The 27,912-nt window shown below is 37.0% G+C and overlaps 1 long non-coding RNA gene across 1 annotated transcript; it reads left to right on the top strand.

Moving 5' to 3' along the window:
• Nucleotides 1-22,741: 22,741 nt before the first annotated feature.
• Nucleotides 22,742-25,220, top strand: LOC120468867 (uncharacterized). Its single transcript, XR_016161313.1, has 4 exons — nt 22,742-22,968; nt 23,628-23,778; nt 24,618-24,745; nt 24,914-25,220. It is a non-coding gene; the product is annotated as an uncharacterized LOC120468867 (long non-coding RNA).
• Nucleotides 25,221-27,912: the final 2,692 nt, after the last annotated feature.

Here is a 27,912-nt window from a genome sequence, read left to right as displayed (position 1 = left end):
ACGAAACAAATGGTAAATGGTAAATGGACTGCATTTATATAGCGCCTTCATAGACCTAATGGCCACCAAAGCGCTTTACAGTTTGCCTCACATTCACCCATTCATACAATCTTTCATACACCGACGGCGGTAAACAAGCGGTTTGTGTGAGAAAACAAACAGTATTTATATAATTTTTACCTCTTGTAACCACAGCCACAAAGCGCCCGTGCCGCGCACTCAGATTACTTGAATGTGGCTGTGGTTACAAGAGGTAAAATCTATATAAATACTGTTCATTTTCTCACACAAACCGCTCGTTTCGTGTCTTAGGCCATCAATGTGTACTTACATTTACGAGTCACTACATCATGTTTAATTTGGACTTCTCTGTGCATGCTCTTTGAGGTGGACCCCATATACCTCCATTTATGACTGACAGACACGAATGGTTTGATACTAAAAATATCAAAATTGAAATTACTGCAGAAGCAAAGACAACTACATCTCAGATGCCCTTGAGGTAATCTAAAACATATCAAAAATTTATTTCAAAGTGAACTATCCCTTTAAATATACCACTATTTTTCAAGTCAATAAATCAATTAGAAATGGGTTTGCTTATGTTGCCTTATCTTATACTGTTAAGGAAAATTAAGCCTTATAAGAATCATGCAAAGAAATGTCATGAAGTCACATTAAAATGTCCTGTAGTACTTAATTTAAATAAATCATTAAAAGAATCACAATAATACATTCTAATACGTTCCTGTGATAGAATCGTATTCTTGTAATAACATTCAATCTCTGCCAATTCCTGTCACTAAAAGAGATAAATAAGCAAAGAAAAAGACAAAGATGAGTTCTGTAGACAATTGCTCCAGTTTTACTCCATATATCCTCACATTACCAACAAAGTGAACAGAAGACGGATGTGTATGGAGTCGTGATTTATATGTATTATGCGTGTAGCTCTATTGGTGGTCATATCATTTTCCACCATGCGCATGTTTAGATATTGATCTCATTCTTTTGATGCGTTGCCAGACTGTGCGCTTTCATCCGAATGTTTATCCTGGAGTCGCCTTTGTATGCAGTTCAAATGAGGTGGAATTAGAAATGCATATCGCGTTGCCAGCAAAATATGTTTCTTTAGAATATTCCCTTACAATGAGTCATAGCGCAAGCATTCACATTTTCCCCTTAAAACAAGGAGAGTGCAGAGTGTAGCCGCTTTTCTCTACCAGAGAAACTTGTAGACAGGCAACAGAAAAGTGACCAATCCTGAGTGGCGACATCACTTACACGCATTCTAACAGCACGGTTAGCCAACCCTGCTGAGAAGTCCGGGACGAGAGCGGTTTGCAATTGCGCCGAAACAAACTCAAAGTGGATATGTAATTGGAACATTCCTTACCGTTCATAGAGCCGTGATGGAGGAAAAGTGGCTATTTTTCCTTGAATCATTCAGCCTAAACTGACAACAACCAAAAACACACAGTTGAAAATATTTTGTGGCTGACCTTAATTAAATTACCTTCATCGTTACAAATGCAAAAGGGGTCTTATCATACTTTTTTTCTCCCCTGAGGGCCACTTATAGTAGTAACAGTATAGTAGACCAAAAAAAGTTTGACCATTTTCCATTCTTAGGCTCTTCCACACCACATGCACAGTGTAAGCGTGAACTGTGAACTGTAGTTCTATATAAATAAAGTTGCATAAATCACAAATGTGATCACAAAATCTAATTTGCATGAGGAGACAGCTCGTTTGCATTCAAATGTTAATGTACACAGAACTGAATCCAAATCTTGAAGCTATAAACTGCTGAATTGAGAGCTGTTTGTGTGCACAAGGTTACAATATGCTTTTTATTATCTAAAAAGATCAATGCAAGTTTAACTCCTTATGATTTCACTTTCCTTAGAAAGGAGCTAACTCTCAGAAGAGTTCCACCCCAGTCAGACAGCACAGGGAAAGAAGGTTTGCCCTTGAAGTCTGGGGCACCCGACACTATCATTGGGGAAAGTAGGCTAAAGGCTGGATCAGGATTGGGGAAGTGGGATCATGTCATGGTGTGATGGATGTTCGGCGTAAAAGTAGCAGCCAGCATTGAACAGCAATTGGGTTTGTACTAAAACACAGCTTAAAGTCTTGAATGTTGCCAATTACCGCCGAACTGGTTTGTTTAATTTCTCAGTGACAAGACGCATTTTTATTTTAAGTGGACTGAATACATTTTGGAAGAGTTGCAGTGGTTGTGTGTATCTTAAACACAGCATATAGAGCCAGATATCAACAGCTTGCGTTAACGCAAACCCTCTTTTGCCATTAAAAACTACTTTAAGGATTTACTAAAGACACGCAATGAAAAATATTAGCACTGAAAAGGCGAGGACAGGGTAATTTTTGTGGCTGGTCTTATTGCATATGCATTTGTATGAGTTTCTCTTTCAGACGCAAATGTAAAGTATTTGTGTAAGTAAAAAATAAAGAAGTAAAGTATTTAAAGGGCCCCTATTATGTATTTTTGAAAATGGCATTTTATGTAGTGTGTAACATAGCTCTAAATGAATGAAAATATCCTGCAAAGTTTTAAAGCTGAAAGTGCACCATATAAGGTATTTTCTTTCAAAAGAGTCGACTCCAAGTCAATTAAATTAATCGTTTTTCAAACGAGTCATCAGAAATCCTTCTATTATGCTGATTTTCTATAGTCATTATAGTCAATGTTGACAACAGTTGTGCTGCATAATATTTTTACACAAACCATGATACATGTTTTTCAGGATTATTTGATGATTGTAAAGTTCAACAGCATTGGTTTGAAAAATAAATATACTATAATGTTATGAATGTATTTACTGTAACTGTTGATAAATTTAACGTCTCCTTGCTGAATGAAAATATTAATTTACAAACTGTGATCTGTTACATCATTTCATGAGTATATTTCATATTTGTTGAGATTTGATGATAATTCAGCACTACCGAGAGTGCAAATTACTTATTTAATTAGTCGCATCAGGTTTCATTTTGAAATAAATTTAAATGAATTAAGGCTGTTCTTGGAAAGTGTCTCCATCATGTATTAATAAACAAGAGCCTCATAAGATTGTGTGCAAGTACTGAACTTTAATTCCAGTGGCCAGTTGCATAAAGAGCTTAGGCCAGTCTTACTAACTAACTTTTTGGCAGTTACATAAAATAAGTTGGTCTCCAAAATGCATAGCTTAAATTATGTTTAACTGCTAATTGGTTAGACTAGTTCTTAAGACACTATTCTTTTCATTTGAAAGATGCTTTATAAAGACTTAAATTTTGGCTTTAAGTTAAATGTCAATGCATCTACCCAATCTATAGCCTATACATAAATACAAATAAGATCACCAAGAAATGTTAAACAACTGGCAAAGCAGGTTTTGAGAGGGACTGATTAGAGAATTTAAATCTAGTTTATCTCAGCACAAATCTTAAAATATACACAGTAAATAAAACACATTAATATTTAATATTTATAAATTTGCCTAGACTACAGTATATATTCAAGTGTTGTAAGGAAAGTAGTTCAGTATAACACACACAAACACTTGCTAAACTGCCACTAAGGAGACAAATGAACGCTGGCTTCTCAAGGTCACGTTCTACTAGTGTGTGTGTGTGTGTGTGTGTGTGTGTGTGTGTGTGTGTGTGTGTGTGTGTGTGTGTGTGTGTGTGTGTGTGTGTGTGCGTGTGTGTGTTGAAATGCAGGGCGGTCTTCTCCAACCCAGCGATCCCTTGTGATGTGTCCTCATTGTCATATTGGCTTGAGCCAGGCAAGATGAGAGAGAGAGAGAGACTCTGATCACAGGACACACTTTCCAAAAAGGGGTCAACAACCTGTCACTTTCATTTGCTTGGCGGTCTTAATAAGTCCCTCAGGCACTTGGGCTGTTCTGGTAATCACGGCAAATCATGCAGTGGTACAGCAGCAGTGCAATTAACAACAGACATCACCACTGAAACAGTGGTACGTAATGTAGAATACTGAAAGACTGCATCTCATCTGGGTTTGAAGTCATGGTGTTGTTACATTGACAAAATAAAAATCAAAATCTGTCATTTTGACCGCCACGTGTAGCACCAGAGGGTTAAAAAAACATAAAAGATGGTAAGTTGATTAATTTATCATTTATAAAATATAATAACAATAATAAAATGAATATTATTATTCTAATTTGAATATAATGTAAACATATGAACTGTTATAAAACAATCATAAAACATAATTATAAAAATAATATTAAAACTTAAGTCATTTAGCATTTTAGCCATCATTATTATTTAACAAAAGGCTTCCTCTTCTTTATTGTTAAACAAATTTCATAAATCCATTCAGTGATCTCGACTGTACAATGACATCATTGCTGCCATACTAATTAGCCAATGAGCTGGCCAACAGCACACCAACAGGAAGTGGAGATAAGCCCAGAATTGTGCCATCAATACTTCACATCCTCCCTCATCCATCTGTCCCCACTAACCAAAGCCATTCAGCGTCCTATAGCATGCCAAGTGCGACGTTATGGACCAGCACAGGTTCGGATTTGATTTACTGCAGAGAGAATTATGTGAGATGCCAGCCAGTAAATCTCACATGTAACATGCGAACTACATTATGATGCCTCCAGGTCTAAAAATGATGTGACGGTAAAATGCTTTATGACTTGTATCACATTGATACAGGAAGTTAGACTGCTTTGTTTAGCTCAATTGATCATACTGTAACATTAGACGAGACAAGCATGTGGAAGTGCATGTTGGAACAGCGAACAAAATGGTCCTAAATCAGAGATTACAAATATGCATGACTTAAAAAAAACCCCAAAACATTCATTCGCACATTCATTATATTTTATATAAATTTTTTACATTTAAGTCGGCATGCAATATAAAAATATACTTTACAGTAGGTCAATATAGACAACTAATTTTATTTGTGTCTATTTTAATATCTGCTAAAAATAATAGGAGAAATGTCTAAGGCAAAGTCGATATTTGAAAATCTATTAAATCCTAATTTGTAAGACAACTAAGCAATAGCATTTTCATCTGAGCATTCACTTTGTGTTTGTATATGCCATCAAGTCTGTATAAGCTGTACATGGACAGTGGGCACACACACCCAAACAAGCACATGCAGTGTGCACTCAGTTCTCCCACAAAAGCCTGCCTGAAAGTCCCGAACATGTTGAGAGAAACAAAGACACATCTTAGTGACATTAACAATAAGGGTGTCATGATTTCGATTGATCGAAATGAATTAAAATCGTAATCGATAGAAATTTATTCACAATTCAATCGTCGATGCTGCCACGGCGTCATGTCACATCCGTTCGGCTTGCCAAGCGGAAAAAAACACGTGTGTTGAAGTGCTGCGAGTCTATGGTCAACCTCCTCTAACTTAGCTACAGCCATTCAAAAGATAGCATGGAAACTGCAGATACAGGGGACCCATCAACAGAACTTGAACCCCCTCCTCTTTTATTGCAGTCGCAGGTATGGAAGTTTTTTGGATTTCCAGTGAGTTATATTGACAACGTTCGCGCTTCAAAAAAGCCACAGTTTGCAGACAAGTCTCGCGGAAGTTCCGGGAGTCTCCCGCATATTGATAGTGGGTAAAGATCTAGTGGTCTTATCAAGCAAAACGATCGCTCGTTTTAAAAAAAATAGCAAAGTTTAAGTTTTATAAGCTCAAATGCTCTGTTAGGGTTAGGGTGTGATGCCTGTACATGACTCTCATGTTCGAACTCGTTCATCTAAATTAATGAATCTTTTCCCGAGTCAACTCGTTCATTTCGTTCGTTGAATGAACCAAATGACACGAAAAAAGATTTGTTCATTTTGATGAATGTGTTCGAACAGGAGAGTCACGAACGCGCATCACAGAACAGAGCAAGGCGAGCATTTGAGCTTATAAAACTTAAACTTTATTTTTTTTTTAAATGAGTGATTGTTTCGCTTGATAAGACCCTTATTCATCGTCTGAAATCATTTAAAGCCCCTTGAACAGTTTGCAGTTTGCACTGAAACTGTCTTTTGGACCTTGAACCGTTTGGTTCCCATTGAAGTCCATTATATGGAGAAAATTCCTGGGATGTTTTCATCAAAACAATTTCTTTTCGACTGAAGAAAGAATGACATGGATTGATTGGATGACAAGGGGGTGAGTAAATTATCAGCAAAAGTTTTTTTTTTTAAAAGTGAACTACTTTAAGGTTCGATGTTAAAATGACAGTGTGAGCGATCGCTAAGCGAACCAGGACTAAATGTACCTATCATTTTCTTTTTTTGGTTTGGACCAAAATAATTTGGTTTAAAACATACCAAGTACAAAGTTCTCTCGCCATTCCGGATTTCTAACATACACTGACAGCATTTGCCGTGTTCTTATGGCTATCAGAGCAGAAATGAAAGAATCTCATTTCGCATTCATATGTAGTTAGAGCTTATTTCGTCCATTAGATCTAAAGATTTTAAAAAAGGACCATACAATTTTCTGCTCATAGATCCTCCCCTCAAAGAAATCAGGGCAGAAAGTGGACAAAAGAGATTAAAACAGCAGGTGTAAATGGGAATGTGTCTGCCTCATCTACCAAATTGATGAAAACGCAACTTAATACCAGGTGTAAACAGGGCCTAACCATTTGAAAAACACATACTGTACATACAACATAGCAATGTGAAAAAAAAAAAAAAAAGACAGAACACCCTTTCAGTGGCATAGCAACATGAGCTGGTGAGCTTTTCACAGGAAAACGTTACTTGCAAAATCTTTTTTTTAAAAACTAGTTATCGATATTGTTTCAAGGTCATCCTAAACAAATGTCATCTAATCTCTATTTTGCTCTGACGGTGCATATTAAATCTTAACTCCTGACTCCTTTTAACTATTCAAGACATTTCAGCATCCTTTAAAAAGCCTCCATAACAAAATACATTAGAAACTGGATGGATTTGAACACTTGCACACATAATTATGTCATTAGCAATGCGGCAGGTACCATTTATTCGCTTTGTTGCGGTGGGGAACGGCAGACCTTTACCTCTTGTTCAGCTCTCTAATGGGGTCTTCCAAGAAGAGCTCTCGGCCTCCCACACACTCACACAATATGCACACTCCAAACCAAAGTTGTACAGACATTAATACACATGTTTGCATGCATCCAGACAGCCAAAAACCTGAGCATTTTCTGCTTTGTCTCAGTACAGTATTCACTCAGACAGAGAGCTACTCACCCTCCCCCATCAGACAGCATGGCTTTGAGATCTGCAGGCGATGCCAATATTCAACCATTTGATGCCTGTACACTGACTATAACATACACACATTGATAACAGAAGAGAACGTACTGTATATAAAAAGATCTGTGAGAGTGTTTCTTTATAAAGATGTCACTATAAACTGTAATTCAGATTTGAGTGAGAATAGGCAGACTTGTCTCAATGAACAATGTTTTGTTTTTCTTTGTTCTCAAAGCCTTGGACTTCATTTTGGGATGTCTGCGCTCTGTTCGGCTGTGAATATAATACTGGCCTTGCACAGTATACACTGAAAATTGCTTACTATTACTAAGACTGTATTATGCAACAAGACATTTCAAACTGTAGTGTGCAATACTGTTGTCACCTGACCTCATTACGATGCATGTTTAATCTAGCCAGTTGTGTTCAGTGTTTGCTGGACATTAAAGAGTTGTTTTGCATTTTGTGTAAAAAATATCTTTCGCAGCCCACCTTGAAAAAATGGAGGGTCAAGAGGAGCACAGTGCATTGTGGGATACAGTAACAAGTGCAGTGCGCTCTTTTGTATATTGCACATTTAGGCAATGCACTAATAGGCAGTGGAAGTATCTCATGCATAATATGCAAATTATAGCACAAACTGGAGAAATAGTATGATGCTAGTATGATATGCAGATTTTCACGCCATGTTGTAATTGTCGTAATTACTAGATGACAACCCAGGAAGTTTTACTCAGAGCTGTTCACATTCTTTCACTCTGCATTATGCATTTCTATGGCAATACTAAAGGCCAAATGAATATGTGTAATCTGAGCGAATTAAGACAAAACCACAATACAGAAAGTAAAGGTCGTTAAACAAATGCCTAAAGTTTTTTGTTTTTGTTTTTTACTATGGGAAAGATATCATGTATTAAACATTGTGTAATGGCCCACACAGAATCTACATGTGCAGAATTATACTGAGCTAATATCATGAAGGATGTGTGTTCACATCCTTGAAAACAGCAAAAAAAAAAGTCCTTAGATTGTATCTAGGCCTGATAATAGAATATTTTATGATGCATTTACTCGTTTTTTTCTTAAAGGTAAAGTGTGTCATCTCACAAGCACCACCTAATAAAATTGCAAAAATTATGACACCCCCCTTCTCTGCCAATGATTGGTCGAACCAGCCTCAAACTCACGCCACTGGTTAAGTCATTGTGGAGAGCAATGTTTTGTTTACAGCACTAAAATACACAGTATTTTTTATTGTAATGTATTTTAATATTTACTACTATATTTAACAGCGTTATAGTATTTGATTCTTGAAGACCAGACTTCATAGACAGGGCTTGGATTAAGCTAGGATAAGGCCTTAGTTTAATTAGTACATCTAAGTAGCTTTTATAATCGTGTCTTAGAAAAAAAAAAAAACATTACTGGTTTGTATCTTGAGAGAAAGCAATGGCACTGACATATTTTAAGATATGCTAATGCAAGTTGCTTTCAGTTTGAGAGCCTAATATGCATTTTAATCCAGAACTAGGCTTGCACCTTGTCTGTGAAACTGGGGGAAATAGTCCATTTGTTTCGAGTCCAATCTGAGACCTTACACTCCTAAAAATATGATCTTGAACTTGAGACAGACTTGTCCAGAATCGATGTACTATAACACTCATTTTTTAAATATTAATAAAGTATTTAAGTATAACATTTAATATATTTTAAAAATATATTTTAATTAATTAAAATGATATTAATATAACAAAATAAGTGAAAGAGAATTAATTAGGTGGCACATTATGATTACAGGTTACCTAGTAATGTAGTTTGTAGTTTGTAGTTTTTTTAATATAAAAACCCAATTTGATTGAATCACATGGGTTCCATGATGGGATGGGAGTATGTGTTTTTGATTGCAGATTTGATGGTGTGTGCGCCTCGGAGAGACAATGGAGTAATCTGGGAAAGGCATCGAGTCCAAGTGTGACTTGCATTGCCTACCACTGGATACTACAGGAACTGCAGCAGAATTTCCTTTGCCCCATCTCTATTTCTCTCTCCCATCCTTTTGTCTTTTTTCCTTCCCATCTCCTTTATGTTATTTTCCCTACTCTCCTTGCAGTAGCACAGTTGGACAGTCCCACATGGCTGCGATTTAGGCGGCAGTTTAGACATGCTGCAGATCCGTTCTGTCTGTGTGTGTATGTGTATGCCTTGCTTAATTTTTATGATGGTGCACTGTGCTGTTATGAAAGCCCAGTGAGAGATCTCAGATGTCAGAGCGGGCCAGCACATCCATAACCTAAGAGAAGACCATCTAAGAGCGCCAGGAAGACTTCATCACGGTGTCTAGAAAGAAAAGGAACACACATTCCCCCAAATAAGAGAAAAGGAAAAGACAGAGCAGCAGAAAAAAAGAGATGGAGACAAAGAAGGACAGTGAGCGAGAGAAAGGCAGAAACAGATGTGTTTTCAGTGGAGTGTCGAACAAAGAGCTGGGAGGGGCGGCTATTACACCTCTCAAGGCTGCAGCTCACGCTCTCCACCGCAGCTCGAGACAAAGCACCCAACCCTCCCGGCTACTGCCATCCCAGAGCCCTCTCTGCATCTTAATAGACTGCAACTGCCAATTAACGGCGTGTAGCTGCTCGGGATACTGTACGCTGATGTTCATTATTTTGCTTGTCTTGTTTCAAAGGCTGAGCTAGGATCAGCAATTTCCTCTTTTTCATTACAAAAAAAAAATCAGACTGCAGTGTCACACTTCTGGCCTTGGGAGAATTCAGTTGACACAATCTGGTATCCATCCAGCCAATGTGATTGCAGAAAAAGGTGTATATTGAAATGACGTTGGTTGAGGCATTGAATATTTTTTTCAGGCTTATTTTATGCAGCTACATTCATGATTGGTGTCTTGAATTGCCCTTGTAAATACAGTTCTCAACGGGTCGGGTCAGGCCCGACAAACCCGGCGGGACCTGCTGGTTAGGGTCGAAAATATAAGCAAATGACTTGGGTCGGGTCGGACCTCGGGCTTAATCTTTTTAATTGTACAGTGAAAAAAAAAAGAAGTAAACTTTTGAAATAACACAGTCTCATCCCAAGACGTCATATAACTGACGTCTTGGGACGTCTTTTGATACGTCAACATCATACGTCTTTTCATACGTCAACATCCGCCGTTTTAACGTCAGTTACATGACGGTCCTGGGACGTCATAGAACTGATGCTTTACCTTTAACGTCAGGTAGGTGAGGGTCTAGGATCCGATACCGTCATCTAACCGACGTTAAAGGGTACCCTAAAACGGCGGATGTTGACGTATGGTCAAAAGACGTCCCAAGATGTCAGTTATATGACATCTTGAGATGAGACTGCGCTGTTTGAAAAGTAAACTTGCCGCAGGTGAAATCACAGTCGCTACTACAGGAGTGGGAAAATCGGAGGTCTTGAAAGTGTATATATTTAAAGTTTATTGTTTCAGTTGTTTGTATTGTTAAAAGGCGTGAACATTAAAGGTTGATTAGAATTCCCGTCTGCTGGTCATGATAATACATGTATGAGATAATAATAATACTAATACTAATACGTGTGTCAGGCCGTGGGCCGGGTTCGGGTTCATTCATGTTGATGTGTCGGGTTACATCGAGTCCGGGCTTTAAAAGCCATGGGCCAACTCATAACATCCCAGCAGCAAACACACTAAGCAACACCCTAGTAACCAGGAGACCCTAATTGCAATTACCTAGCAACGCCCTAGTAACCACATAGCAATGTGTTAAACTAGGTGTCTGACTTTGAGGATGCTATTACTTTGAGCCATTACTTTTCTAAGGTCATTTTTATGATAAACATTTAATACTGAAAGCTAATAAATAAAATGTATATGCCAAATACTTACTTACATAAAGCAATATAGCAAATTATAACTGGTTGATTGTTTTTATAGTCACCAAAATGTACACTATCCTATTGCCCAACCCTTAACTAATTTGTAGATTATAAGGCATTATATGTACTACAAAGTTTCTCCATCACTGCAGTAAATATAAAGAGGTGGAAGAAGAAATACTTAAACTCTCTAACCTCATGCCACAGTTTTCCAGTTCTTCAGAAAGGGAACAAATGCAGAAGTTACAAGGAATTACAACAAGTACTGCCTTGATCAACATAATCAAAGACAATCCACAAACATTATTGAATATTGAAATCGAACTAAACTAGCATTAGGTGGTTGTTTAATGCAATGAAGGAATTAAAGGAATTCAAAAATGGGCAAGCCTAAATGGGCAAATTCGGTTGGACTGCATGGATAACAACAGCATTAGCATACACGCTCTTAAACACAAAATGTATCTGATGATCAAACCACATTACAGCGTCCTAGAAAGCGAGGAGGTACCCAGAGACCATTTAATTGACTCATAATGATCTTTAGAACGGCAGCGACGGCATTTTGTGAAGCTACATTCAGAAGTTAAAAGCATTTGGGACATAAAACAAAATAACACCAGCCCACATGCTTGTTAGATGCACCAGTTTAGTGAAAGCATCCAGAACTGAGAGTACATCATAGATGAAAACGCAGAGGACCAATAAATGATCCCCCACAGAAAATGCTACAAAAAATAATAATAATAGAGCATGGCTCTAGGCTCATTAAGATGGAAAATGGGATGAAATAATGACTGATTAGAAGGTAACTGATCTGATGTCTTGAGGAACCTTCAAAAATTGGTGATAAGTAGGGCTAGATTTCTCACAAAAGAGGTTGTGTTAACAACTGTTTATGTAGTATTACACATTTGTACACAAGATCAAATTTACACGACCATGATGGCTATATTAAAGGCCATCTTATATAGTTCACCCAAAATTCATCATTGTCATGTTGTTTATTTTACTTCATGCATATCGCTCCAAACCAACCTGAATGACTTTCCTTTTTGACCCTAGTCACAATTGTTGATTTATCCTATTTATTTTGATTGTTTTCAAGTTGGGATGCTGAGTTTGTCATGCTTTATCAAATCTGTCAACAGCTGAATTGCAGTAATGCAGTAGTCAATAGTGGCCCGAGGAGGAATGCATGACCTTTCTTTGTTCATTGGATTCTCAATATGGCCAAATTTCCAATTTGTCCCAATTGGTAACTGTGTGTCACAGTCCATTAGCCTAAGTTTCTAGATACCCCAATGGCAGTGACTCCCTTTAAAACAGTCTCCAGCAAGAGCAACTTCAGGCAAACCAGAGGACGCATGTCTAATTTAAAAAAATATAACGTCTTACTGTATCTGTTATCCAATGCCATAAAACATTCTCTGAAAATGCAATACCTCTCTTTCTCATCCTCTCTCTCTTTGCATTTAATTTTATTCCATGTTTGCGGAGTAAAAGGCAGCCTTATTATTTGTGAGATTTAGAGATTTCAAAAATCCATATCCCTCAAAATTAATATTTGAGTTTGGGCCATTTCATGATATCCAGTTTTGTACTCAAGGGACAATGTCATGGATGAAGGTTTTTCTTTTTCTTTTTCTTTTAGTTTATTAGATTTTTCCTTTTAGTACTGAAATTCTGTCACTGTTCAAAAATACACTTTTTATTGTAATTACTTTATGACCAAAGAGACCAAAAGATTGATGATGCGTTTCCATTTTGTAGGATTTGTTTTTGTAGTGGCTGGCAATTAAACCAAATAGTTATTATAAAAATCAGGATGAACATTATTTTGCTCTGTGAAAATGCTGCAAAATGGTAAAAAAAACAAAACAAAAAAAAAAAAACCCATCTCTGAAACCATCAAAAAAAGTTTATATTCCTACACCTCAAATACTGAAAATATTTAGAGGCATTCCCAGCCTTCCCAGTAAGCTAAAAGATCAAAACTTCATTACAAGACGACTGCTCCCATGATTCCGCGCTCATTCACGGCACGCCATCATCACGTTACGCAATCTCTAGACTAGCAGTGAACACTCTGCCTTTAACCGGAAAAACATCGGAAGTGTCTCATTCCACAATGAGAATCAATGGACTGCATAATAAGATTTCTAAGGCTGCAGCCACTGCACGGTATATTAAAACCGTTTCATTATGTTATTGTCAAATCACAAATGCTGCAATTCAATTAAATAAATATATTGTTCATTGCAATTTTAAAATAAAAGAGTAAACCCTCATCTTGAGCGTGCATTTTTTGATGTCCAAATGTTCTTGTTCAGGAAATTACAGTGGCTGTATAGTATTTCCATCATAAAGAAGTGGCAAAATATTAAAGAATAAGTGGACATTTGAATTAAATATTGTTTGGCCAATATTAAACATGGATTTGATCATGCTATAAAGTGTAACAACAACAAAAAAAGCAGGCATTTGTTATTATTCGTAGAGCTGGACGATAAAACGGTATCAGTGTTTATCGACGGTACACCAACCCGAAAAAACAACCGCGACAGCTTCTGATAGGCCGATGCAAGTCGATCACGAGCATGTCGGGAGTATGGACCCACGTCGCCATACGAACAAGTGCCCATCCGTGTGAATTATAGCGATAAATAAAAAAAATAGTGCTTTAAATTCAAACTTTACTACTTCAAAAAAAGGTTAAAAAAGTCAATAATGAACAATACTGAACGATATTAAACATATTGTGATAAATCTTTTAGCTATATCGCACAGTCCTAATTATATACGTACTGAACAGATGTTGATTATTGTTAATAGTATATTACATTATGTATTTTAAAAATTTGTTTAATAAACCCATACGATTACTTGCTTTTGATACTTTATTTTAACCAATTATTATTGCCTGTTATATGTATTTTAAATAATTTTAGGTTATTGTTCACTTAAATATGAATCGACTGATTACTAAATTACACAAATAATTGTTAGTGACAGCCCTAGATTAGTTAAAACGTTTCAGAATGCACCTGCATTGTTTAGCATTTTTTGACTTTCAATAAAAAAAAAAAAAGTCATGGGAGATTTCTTAAAAATAGCCTCAAAATATCATCTCATGAACCCAATATCGTGTATCGTCTCGTCTCGTGAGCTGAGTGAATCGTCGCACCCCTACTGCTTATTCTCATACCTCTATGTCCCTGCATAAAGTCTGTTCAGCTGGACCTTCTCGCTCACTGTTTGTTTTAGAAGATCAGGGAACAATGAATCATGAATGTGCAGTCCTATGTGTGATTACTCATAATAAACAGCCTGCTTTCAAGAGGAAAGCAAAAGTTAAAATGGAAATAATTGGCCATAAATAATGCTCACGGCTACAGTACGGTTCATTAAACAACAACAGTAATAAAAAATATTTTGCATGCATGAGCGATGTTGTGTATTCTTTCTTATATACACAGAACAACTGAATCAGTTAGCTTTCACCTCTTGGGTGCTAAATCTCTTCAGCTAGTCTCAGTCCCAGATGCCCACGGTCGACCTATGGACCTCTCATATGCATATTGCATGGCAAAGCACAACAACATCCAGCTCTAATCCGACTCCCATTTCAGTTTCCAGGGAAGATATAGGCTAGTCACTATATTTGACAAAGTTTAATGACATCAGATCTTTGAAAGTTTCGCTTGGAACACTTTTACAAGAATCCCCATTATTCATATGGCTGTAACAAGGTACATTCTGCATAATTTCAGGCGAGTTTTCAAGAATTTAGGTCCAAATTGGACCTTTTTTTACCGTCATCTTAATGTTTTAAAAATGAATAAGCTGCTTATGTAAGTAGCATTTTAATGCATTGTATATGTGTATTTTGTTTGTCTAGTTAATTATTGTTGGCAGATGCAAAAACTACACTTTTCTGGAGGCAAAATCAGCCACTTGTGTCATTCCATTTCAGGATGCTGGCTTAGAAGTCAGGTGCCCAAGTAGACAGCAAGGCAGCTCACCAGGTTTTGGAACAGACCCACTGACAGTATAATTACTGCTACAGGGAACATCACAGCAAGTACGGCAATCTTATAGCAGATGCTACATGAATATATCCAGTACAATTTTAACCCCTAAATCAAGATCAAGTTTAGATGGGTGTAAGTTTTGCAACACATGCAAATGAACATAATGGTCAAAACACTGTTACAACTACAGCATGCGTATATATATATATATATATATATATATATATATATTAGGGGTGGCACGGTACATGAAAAAACACCCGAACCGTTCGGTTCGCTTGTCTCGGTTCGGAGCGCGTGTGCGTCTCACGGTTCGACGCATGCGCAATGTAACCTCGTGCCCGTATGTGACGTGTGTTTTCTTTTCGCGCGACATAAACTTGTTCGACTTGGACCGGCGCTGCACAGACATAGGCGGAAATCGCGGGGGGGTCGGGGGGGTCAGGACCCCCCCCTATCTGAGGGTTGCCCCCCCAAAAAAAACCATTAAAATATGTGTATTGTAAATAATGTAATGATATATTCTTAAAATAATTAAGAAATAAAATAACACAAATGCAAACGGGGCAATTACGAAAAAAGCGTACTAAACATTTTGAGACCCCCCTCCCTTGCCTCACAGTGCGTTGGTCCACCGCCTCCGTCCCTTTTACCTCAGACACACACATTCCGGTGGCGGGAGAGAAAAACATAGTGTTTGAATAGTTGTGGAACTCCAGTAAAGTAGGTCGCACACCGGACGAGAAGCGTAGCGGCGCGTCGCGCAGCGCCACGTCTTTAAAATTCGAACACATTATTCTCTATGAGTGTACACACCGGCGGCGCCGTTCGGCGTCTGTCCGCGGCGCCCAGCAACGGCTCAGGACCGTGTTCAAAACCCTGCTGCGCCACAGAGCGCCATTTTTATATACAATTTAAATTATTTTTGTCTCAAATCGGTGCTGACGGATCCTGACTTCGCCCTATGCTGCAATATACATTTAGTTTTGCATTTATTTACAGAAATCAGCTGCTTGAATGACAATTGCTTATTGGATTTTTCAGGTGAGATTCTCAATTCATTCAGTTAACGGAAGGTAAAGTTTTCAGACCGCAGACTCAGCAACGATTGTATTTAATTGTACAGTACAATAATAACAGACACTATCTTCACTTCATGTCATTAAACATTACAATATTGCTGGCCATACACTGATGAGAAAGTCCGGGTGCGCTGTGCATTTAGATTCTAACGCTTTCACTGTGATTTAGTTGGTTTATATCATTTAATATAGTTAAAGAATGAGTCAATGAATGAAATGAAATCGCTGCGCTGCGTGAGGAGAGTATGTAAACAGATTCGCCGCTGGCTTAAACCAGAAAGAAATTTTAAGAAGTATAATGAAATGATCTCCATGATACACTAATAATAGTAGTAAGGCTTTCCTCTGTATTTTTTTGCCTGTATTATTGGTGTCCCCCTTCAAAATTTGCTCTTGAGAATTGTTATGTTTATTGTCCCCCCCAACATTTTGATGAAATTTTCGCCCCTGTGCACAGAGCGATCGGTGAATAACATCAATCTAGCGCGAGTCGGCTCCGTATGCATTCATCACTTTCGCGGTATTTGATGTCATTACCGATCGCTCTGTGCAGCGCCGGTTCAAGTTAATAAACAAGCCAGTAAAAGTGGAGTATGGAGCGCTGCAGGTCACGGCACGCGGAGAAATGGCAAGTGGGAGAGATGAGGGAGTTGGAGGATGCGCCAGCGTCGTATAAGTCTATGTCTATGGTATAAGTCCGGTGTGTGGGAACATTTTGGATTTCATGTTATGATATTTTAATTTAACTACAGTGGCACTTTATGTATAGATAAGAGCTTCAGTCATATGTTTCCAAACCCTGCACTTTAATTTTAAGTGGAAAAAAGTATCCTCACATTTTGGGAATAGAAGCATTGTTGATACTGTTTTTGTGTTGAGGTTGAATTTCAATTTCACTTTATGTTTATGGCCTTTGCTATTGCTATAGCTTAATTATATATAGGCAATGAGGTTTCATGTATATTGACATTTAAAAGACAGTGTTTTAAGAGTTCCTCTCTTTTTCTTTTAAAAGATAGAATTTTGGTAAGAGCTACAAAAGTTAGCAGTTGATACATGAAAGTTAATTTCTTTGTGTAAATAAGATTTATGTGATAAAAATGCACAAGTTCTTGTAGAGATAGTGATACACATTCTCCTATTTTTGCCAAATAAACAAAAAGCATGTCAATTTCTTCTCTCTTGCTGTATCTAAATCTCACCTAGCTTTCCTCTGAGATAGTCCCAAAATGTGCTTAAAGTCAAAGAGTCAAATTCAGTTTGTGCATGATTGCATGAATATAATATATATTTTTTAATACTGTATCCTAAAGTGTGGATAATTAAGCTATATATCACATGCTGAAGTACATTTCTGGAGTGTTAAAGATTAAAAGAAAAAATAACAAGAACCGTACAGAACCGAAAACCGTGACCCTAAAACCGTGATACAAACCGAACCGTGGGTTTTGTGAACCGTGCCACCCCTAATATATATATATATATATATATATATATATATATATATATAGCATACATATAAGTTTCAAATTTAGGTTTAATAAAATAAAATTGAACTGAAATTCAATTAAATTCATATAACAAGTCAAGTGTCATTTTAACAAGAAAAGGAAAATGTTGAATGTTGTCTTGACAGTCTTGTTTGAAAGTTAAATAAGTTAAAGTTTTAGGTCTTAGATTTATGTACCAGGGTGGAAAATTTATTTTATTTTTTTCCCAGAATGCCATTACCTGTTGAATTCAAGTAAATCCAAGTTAAACCACTTATAACCACATGCACTCTTTCATTTAGACTCCTTTAAGCAGCTGCTTTGTGGACAGAAGCCAGTCATTATCAGTCCATGAAATTAATTTCCCTGTCAAAACTGCAGCCGGTTTTCATTTGCATGTGAGCGGGATTTACATAGACCATTTCTTGTTTTTCCACTATCATACTCTATTAAACATCATATCAACACTGCACCAACATACTCTGTATGCATTAAATTATGCCACTGGACAGCCTCAGGTACCGCAACAACCATGACGCCCAACTCAACTGGCTGACTTCTCTAACTTTGTGTGATGATTAACAATTGTTCCTGGGAGGGAAGAGAAGAATTATATGTCTGTTCACTTTTTCCCCTGCATCCGTTATCAACCGAGACATATAGTTTTCTTCGGCCGCTTCTAACCTTGTTTAAGGACATCCTAACTTGGGCCAGAAAGTATAAGGGAGTGGGGCTCATTTGTTAAGATCTATCATTTAAACACCTGGCATGTTGTAACTCTACTAATTCAGTGTCTGTAGGTTGTAGATAAGTTACATTACAAAGACCTCTACAGAAAGTCTTGTCTCTGTCAAGAAAGAATTCACTTCTGGTGTCCTTCCCAGTTACCGACTCCTTGACTGAAATCATGCAATGCATGACTGAAATCAAACAGCCTTGTGAATATAAAATAATAAAAACGAGTTTATCTGCCAACGTTGAAATATAAGATATATTCGTCCGCTTTAGACATTGGACTAACTATAAGTAACTTTGCAACTACATGTCAACTAACTCTCATTAGAGTATTAGTAAACTGTAACAGACTGTGTGTAGACCGTTATGCCTGGTTCAGATTACACGATTTTAGCCCGATTTTGGCACGATCCATTTGACGTAGGGTGTCGTGGGGATTTGTAAACGACAACGGGCGTCGGGACGCAAGATTCGATCGTATCATCTCGTATAGTGTGTCATAGTGGGCAACAACCTACGTCGCGTCTGTGATGCTTCACGACAAAAAGACTAGCATGTTTAATTTTTTTAACGGTCGTCCACGACGGTTCCGTCACATGTTTGAGGTTGACCAATAGGAGCACAAGCTTTTCTGTATACAACTTTCAAAAAATACAAAACGAAAGAGAGACGATGATGCTAACGTTAAAACTAGAAGTGAAAATATATAAGAAAACAATATTTTCCCTCAAGTTCTCTTTGGAGGATTGACAGCCCATACGGTCCTCTTCGAGCAGGGTTCTCAAGTCTCACGCAATGGCCGTGAGACATACGCAATTCAACAAGTTCACACACTGACACGCCACACCGTGTATTTCTCACGCTGAAAAGGCAATGCCGACCAATCCAGGAAGTCACTCGCTACGAGTTTCGCCTTCTTGATGACATAACGCGCGCCGTTAAACACGGCATGCGATGACTGGTCAGGATGTAACGCGAAGTCTGACTCCACGACACGACAAGATTTTAGGAGCCAAAATCGCGTAATCCGACACAGTGACTATCGTAACAGACAAAAAAAAAATCTCAACCAGTGTAATCTGAACCAGGCATTAGGTTATGGTTAGGTGTTATGGTTCGGCTTAGTAGAATAAGTTGACTTGTAGTTGCCAAACTCCAGTGTTAAATTCACTCTCCTGGGAGTTTATTTGGCTCCAGACTCAAGAGTGTTAAAGTGTTAAAATATGAGTGTTAAATTAACACTCAGGAGTGTTAAAGTTAATGAGCTAATTAAGTGATCAATTGAATGATGATTGACCATCATTGAAGACACCTGATGTTAACAAGCAGAATCACTGAAGGAGAAAATCTCATTTTTGAAGTCACCATTTTGGTGATCATTGTTTGTTTTAGTTGGCCTCTAGACCCTTAAACTATTATAATTAGATTTAGTTTGGCTGTTGTAACTGGGTTACAACTGCCAGATGAACTAAGAGAAAAAGTGTTTAGGTGGTGTTGGTTATGGTTTGACATAATCAATCATTTTATTCCTTAAAATTTGTTCTGACAAAGAGTTTGAAAAAATATTTTATTTAGACAGACTGACATCAATGATCAGCCTGTGGATCTCAATAATGGTCACAATAATAAAGCATGTTGAAGCACATTATGGGCTCCACCAATCAAAACTCATTCATGGCTCCAATAATGCATTGCAGTATGAATAAATTACGATCTGAATTGTCTTAAAGCATAACCAACACCATCGAATCATCTTTTCTCTTTGTTCATCTGGCAGTTTTAACACTGTTACAACAGCCAAACAAAATCTAAAGTAAAAAAAAATGTAAGGGTTAACTGCCCAATTAAAGCCAACACTGATCTCCATAATGGTGACTTACTTTGTCTAAAGTGTACCTACTTTGTCTAAACCTACTTTGTCTAAAGTGTACTGTCGAAATAAAGTGATACCGAAATATTTATTATACTGTATATACATTTTATTTTATTTTTAAATGCAAAATTCAGTTTCATGGATGATGTGAAATATTTATGACTGATAAAGTTTTTCTTCCATTGGCAGGTCTGAAAAAATGGACTGTGTGTGCAACATTGCCAATGTAAAAAGCAAAGAAAATCTATAACAGACCAGATATTGCATGAGGTTTATATGTCAGTAAGTAACTGATGATCCATTTTTATGAACATTCCCAATACTCTCAGTCACTGGAGCATTGATGTTTATTTGGCCAATTACACAAATCAATGGAAAAGGTGAATCAAAGTCAACTATAAACACATATACACGTGTGTTCTGCCTGTTTAGTGCATAACCTTCACCAACTAGCAGTCACATTGAATACTGTTTTTATTTAGAACTGCTCTGATGAATGTTTCTGACATAACAGAAATACTTTCATAGGCCAATTTGCATTTTTCAGTAGCTGCAAATAATCGCTCAAGACAACAACACATAACATATAATAAAATTATCACATTACATATATGTAAACATTCATTGTTTTTGTAAATCAATTAATCTGTTATGCAGATTTCTTAAGGCAGCACTGAACAATATAACAAAGACATGCCACTTGCAGAATACAAAAGATGTTTAGGGGCCCAAACCATTAAAATCAACATGAAACACTGAACACAACCCATTTTAACTTCTGCATTCTGATGTATTTCCAAACGAAACCAGATATACAATGAGAAAAAAAAAAAAAACATATACGGCAAGACTTGATTTTATAAATTGATTGAAGCGTAAAAAATACATTCCAGAAATGAGTCAGGTAAAAAAATAAATAAATAAATGTGTGTCTGCTGAAGAGGAAAGACGTTTCAGAGGCGGAGAAAGAGATTATATTTTGTAATGTGCAATTTTATGTAAATGCATTTTGATTCTTCAGTCTAAACCATCTATTAGCCTCTATCGAAGTCACTGGATTGCTCTGCACGGGCCTTTCCTAGACAAAATCTCATGAAGAAAAAGAAAGAAAAAAAACCTAACAACCATTTGATATATCTTTTAAACTCTAAAAACCAAGAGGGCTTAAGTCAACATAAGTCTGTATTTTTACACACTGCATTAAAGGGATAACTAATGAGCATGACCAGCTATTGATAGCCACCATTGCATGTGATTTCCATTAGTTCCTTGAATTTATGTTGGTTATTCACATAGCTGGTTTGTCTAGATTACTGTCAAACTTAGCAGAGCTGGCTGAAGTCCAGTTGGTCGAAAGGGATTGGGAGATACTACAGTCAAATAACAACATGTGGAGAACAAAGCCTGCTTTCATTTAAAACTCCCACCACTCTTACTAATGCATTCGAGTATTTCATCCACATTAAGGGTTTGACAACCAACATCTGAATTTATTTCACTGGTCATTCTAATGCAAGGCATTTTTTTCCTAAAAACGAAAACAATCTGTCTGCGCAAAAGATTCGGTGAAGATGCAGCACTCGCCAGATCGTGCCCCGGGCCATCAGGCGGTCCTGTCGTGCCCTGGATTTCATTTTGTATGTAAAGACGTAACATCTTTATCAGCAATTACGGTATTCCCTCGCCCTAATCCTACTTCTCTTCTTGGGGATTAAAACAATTACATATTAAATGTCATGTAAACGTGCATTGTGAAGATTTTCTAATGAGCTGATTTTTGACATTTGAAAAGTGAAATGTTTTTCCATATGTTTCACACCCAATTTGATGAATACCACCAACAAAAATATCTCAAAGAAAGGTGAAGGTAGTCAGCCAATGTTAAGAGTTCATGGCTTAAGAGGCACGAGGCATTGACCACTGTAATGCCTAGCTTTCGTTAGCAGCCTTAGAAATGATTGCAATGGCCAAGAACGTGCAACAGTGAAAAGCAAAGAAAAAAAACATAATAAAGAAACCAAGTATGAAGGTCCTTCATAGACTCCTTCACTCACCCTTTTATACAAAGTTGAGAAGTGCTTTCTGCAGTGGCTGCCTATTCTTAGATACAGCAGGGTCATACTACATGCTGCTACATTTTGATGTCCCCATCAAACCCAAGAAAAATATTTAACGCACCTAAAATGTCTGAATATCATAGCAAATTATGAAAGTATTTTCATCATAAGCAATCCAAAGCAGTCACATTGATTTATTTAAAGGACAAGTTCGGTATTTTACAATTAAAGCTCTGTTTTAAGGTCGTTTCTGATGAAATAGAATGGTTAAGATTGTTTTTTAGACAGATGCTGCTGTCCCGAGAATTTTCGGATTCTGTGGTACACTGTAATGAATTGCTGTAAAAATTACAGCCATATTTTACAGCCGCTGGCTGTTTTCTAATAATACAGCATTTTGCTGTAAACTGCAATGCATTCTGGGGCCGCGTGGCGGTTTGATTCAAAATACAGAATATTGCTGTAAATTTCAAATCGACACAGAGGCATTGTGATCTTCAACGGTCGTGTCGTCGACTTTCGGATAGCGGCAAGAGGAGTGATTCTCAACTGGTAAGTGACTTATTTCAGTTTCTTATGTTTCATGTTGTGTTACTCGTAGACTATGAAGGTAATGTTATATTCGCGGTTCATATTGGTTACCGAGGATCACGCATCCTCCGTACGGGGCGCGAGGGAGACTTGCGCGGGGCTTCAGCAGCCCAGACGCGGGTAGTATTTCACACATTCCCCGGGATCTATGGGCTCCTTTGTTGAGAAGAATTACATGCTTTTCTGACAACAGTCGGTATTCACACGAGCTTCGTGTTGATCAGCACACTTCGCCGTGATTATTTTATGGTGTAAATCAAATCATAATCTGTTAAAATGGGCGCCGAAATGAAAAAAAAAAGAAAAGAAAAAAAAAAAAACAGATTATGAATGTTGCTGTGTCGTAACGTTATGTTTAATATTCCGGTGTGAAAATCCCTTATATTTCAGTACGAATATAAGCTATATATCCTATATATTTTAGCTATAACATTAGCCTAAGTTACTCTCTGTGTGTAATTTGCTTATTTGTTTTCATACTTCCTTTGTTAATTTTATTTAAAAGAAAGAGTTCCTGCACTCTGAATACTAAAATATAGTTTACATATAAAATGCTGAAACATAAAAATGGTAGGCCTATAGTAAAAAATAAACTTTTGTCACATGTGGTATTGTTTTAGGAGACACTTTGACAAGAGGACACTGGAAGGCCAAGTTGTGTGTGAGGAGAGCATTCAGCCCAGCTTCCTGTCTGGCCTTGCTACTGTTCACTGCATATTATTACATATTCAATCAGGAGGAGCCAGCCTGCACCTTGGAGTTCATTTAAAGGTAATTATTGCATTCTTAACAACCTCAGTACATTTTACACATGTACTCAATATCTGCCTTTTGATGTATTATCTATTGACTTAAAGGGATAGTTCACGTTGAAAGTAATTTTTGATATGTTTTAGCTTACCTCAAGGGCATCCAAGATCTAGGTGTCTTTGTTTTCACAGTATTTTTAATTTTGACATTTTTAGGTCGAACCATTCTTGTATTCAGTCATATAATGGAGGTCTATGGTCACCACCTTAAAGAGCATGCACAGAGAAGTCCAAATTAAACATGATTTAATGACTCGTAAATGTAAGTACACATTGATGGCCTAAGACAAACGGAAGTGATCTCTCGCGTGTATACGTCACTCGTCTCGTACGTCATTCGTTTTCTCACACAAACCGCTCGTTTCGTGTCTTAGGCCATCAATGTGTACTTACATTTACGAGTCATTAAATCATGTTTAATTTGGACTTCTCTGTGCATGCTCTTTGAGGTGGTGACCATAGACCTCCATTATATGACTGAAGACAAGAATGGTTCGACTTAAAAATATCAAAATTGAAAATACTGGAAACAAAGACACATACATCTTGGATGCCCTTGAGGTAAGCTAAAACATACCAAAAATTAATTTCAAAGTGAACTATCCTTTAATTAGTTAAATCAGGTGTTTTAATTTGTGGACATAGGGTTAGGGTTGGGAGGTCTTCCTGGGAGGTCCTCATGACTGGAGTTGAGGAACACTGCTCTAACAGATTTAAAAATCATGATTACAAGCATGAAAAACTTAAAACCAATCCTAATTACATATTGTCTGTTTCCTGACCCTTTATGTGCTTTGTAAGAGAGGAACAAAGAAGAAAATTGCCATCTAAAAGGACAGGGCAAGTGGTACAGAAGAAACAGGTTGCAGTGAACCCACATGTTGCCACTCTTCCCTGCAAAGTGGTGTGTTCAGTGGAATTTCTGAAATGTAAGTACACACACAAACACACACACAAATATCAATTTTTCCTTTAATTGTAACCTTTTAATATTCTTTATCTGACTCTAACTGTATCTGTCATCCCTCTGTCTGTCTCTGACTGTATCATTATGTTTTGTAATATATCTAATGTAGTGTCCTTTTCAATATTTCTAGCCACTCTTTGCATCCTGTGATGGAACAGCATCCGGAGCTGAATTATTCTCCATTTTTGATCATACGTGTTTTGGACTCACTTGGGGCCTTGTTGTTTGGACATGTTTGTCTGGGAACGAAGAGGTGACAATTCATTCATGTCTGTTTTTTTTTTTTTTTTTTTTCAGAACCATTTTATTATGATCATGTTGGTCAACTTGTTGTTTTAAATGTCATTTGCGTATTTCTTCTTTGTGTGAAGGGCCCTGATGGCTTATTTGTTTTAAGTAATTAAAAAAAAAAAAATTCATGTCCATTTGTAAATAATAATTAAAAAATAAAAAAAATATACAAAATACACTGTTTTATGCTTTTTTTCCATGCATATTTTAAAGTTATAAATTAAATAAATGTTGACCTGTTTTTATAGGATGTTGAATAGTTTGTTTGTTTTGTGAAGTAATAGGGGAATTAAGTTGCGTGTTATACAACACTTACTGAATTTAAAAACAATTGTTTAAAGCTTATGCAGTTGATAAATAATTAACATTTAAAATTCAGCTGGCATTTTACATATTTCCCAGATATAGCGAATACAAAGATTCATGGAACTACTGTAAAAAATACAGTTATTTATTGTAATCAGAGAATACAGTAAAAATCTGTAAATTAAATTACAGAACTATACTGTAAAAAATACAGTAACTGGCTGGCAACCCTGCTGCCAGTATTTTACTGTAAAATTTACAGGAAAATTTTTTACAGTGTAGCACCCCCACACCTCTACAATGGTAGCATAGGTGCACAGGAACAATCCTTTATAAAACGTTTAAAACTTTAGATTACAAAGACGTGAAACTCACTGAGTGGTCTGGGGTGTTCACTGATATGCTCACACAAAAATCGCTGCAAAAGATGCTTTCCAACAGGTGTTTTACCATTCGTTGTAAAACTGTAGACCTATTTGTCCGAAGTTCACACCTCACAACCGTACAAACTTTCGTTGAAAGCTTGAATAATAGACACTCCAGCCCAGTTGGTGGCGATAATGCACCTTTGCCAATTGCAAGCAAACCACTTGTATAGTGCAGCCTACGATACCGCGACTGCATAAGACTACAGAAAGAATACAAACAACCCCATTTCCGTTTCCAGTGGCGGAGTAATACCATACATCAGTGGTTCTCAAAGTGGGGTCCGCGGACCCCTGGTGGTCCGCGAGCTAAAGCCAGGGGGTCCGCGAAATAATTTACAACCTAACGTTTTTTTCCATGCTATGAGTCATGTTTTCTTTATCATCTGAAAACATGCTGTTTATTCCTAAGTAACTTATATAAAGCATTTAACATAAAACAATACAAAGTAGACACTTAAAGTTTTCTATAGATAGATGATATCTATAGATATGTCTTTGCGTCAAGTAGACTATTCGCTGCTGTTGATTTTGCGGGACGTGCGCCAGAAAGGAGACAGAGAGACGGCATGAACCCGCATCCGGTTCTTTTCTGTATTTTTAAAAGGCATGACATTTTGTAGTCATTTATAATGTAGCCTATACACAAATAAAAAATGGACACTTTACCGTTTCGGATGATGCACTCTTGTCTTATCTATGACCATAAATAAGAGTATTCCTGTTTCCACTGCTGAGGAAAAATTCCCATGTAATTGCGCGCCGGCGTCTCGCGTGCGCGCACAATAGTTAGTTCTAGCACTGCTACTGTAGATTTGACATTAGAAGTCTGATCATTATCAAAATAAAAGTGCATAGTGACAGGGCCGTACCCACAACTGAGGTTGCAAGGATGCACATCGCGATGATAACTGACCATCTCGTCTGAGGTGCTTCAGCAGACTAACAACGATAACTCGTCAATGTCAAAATGTTTGAGTCGGAGTGAACTCAAAGTTCCCCGCACGACGTTTCAGTCAACGGTCATAAAGTGCGAGATAAGATGTAGGCCTAAATTAACATAAACTAAACAGCTGTTTTAGATAAAAGTTTTAAAAAACGACTGAAACAATCAGTTTGCAAAGTATTAATCATGCTCAACTTTAACAAAGGAAAAAGCAGGTCAATAGAAACATACTGTGCCCATGAGATTAACATTATGGATTCATATATTTAACATATACTGTATGTTTTTTTTAGCTAATTACAGTAGCTCAAATTAACAACGCACGCACCTATTAAACATAATGCCATTATCATTGTATTTATAGGCTTATGGGCTTTATTTGTGTGCAGAATAGGCCTAATTATTGAAACATTTCTCTTTTAAAGCCATTCCTGATTGGAATATGTGATTGTGTTTCGTGACATCTTGACAAAAAAAAAAAAAAAAAAAAAAAAAAAATGTATGCCACTGACTGACATGCTTCTACTAAATCTATAGTTATCCAATTTTGGGGCCTTAAAACACCTTAAAATGCACATGTGTAGATCAAGAACATCAAAAATTCCTAAGTGAGGGATCCAAGTGATTCCTAGCAAGATCACTTTCGTTACCTCAGTAGGCTATAGAAATTCCTGCATAGTACCCTGGGTGGAGACCATTCATTTTGTGCAAAAATATTTCATTTGCCGCTCACACATTAACTTTGTGCTCAATAACTGTTATAAATATGAGGGGGGTCCTTGGAATTTTTTTCCCCTGAAAGGGGTCCCTGGCACCAAAATGTTTGAGAACCCCTGCCATACATCACAGAACATACGATACAAGTCAATGGAGTTGTACAAAAACTACGATAAAAGCTGCTGGAAAGCATCTTTTGCAGCGATTTTTGTGTGAGCATATCAGTGAACACCTCAGACCACTCGGCGAGTTTCACGTCTTTGTAAACTAAAGTTTTATGCGTTTTATAAAGGATTGTTCCTGTGCAACCATTGTGCAAATTTTTGGGACAGCTAAAAACTAAAAAATAATCTTAACCATTCTATTTCATCAGAAACGATCTTAAAACAGGATTTTAATTGTAAAATACTGAACTTGTCCTTTAATTTAAAGATTTCCAAAACG

Source organism: Pimephales promelas, chromosome 1 (genome assembly GCF_988280905.1).
Source record: "Pimephales promelas chromosome 1, fPimPro1.hap1.1, whole genome shotgun sequence".
Taxonomy (NCBI): domain Eukaryota; kingdom Metazoa; phylum Chordata; class Actinopteri; order Cypriniformes; family Leuciscidae; genus Pimephales; species Pimephales promelas.
The sequence above is the reverse complement of the archived record's forward strand: the minus strand, read 5'-3'. Positions and strand labels throughout refer to the sequence as shown.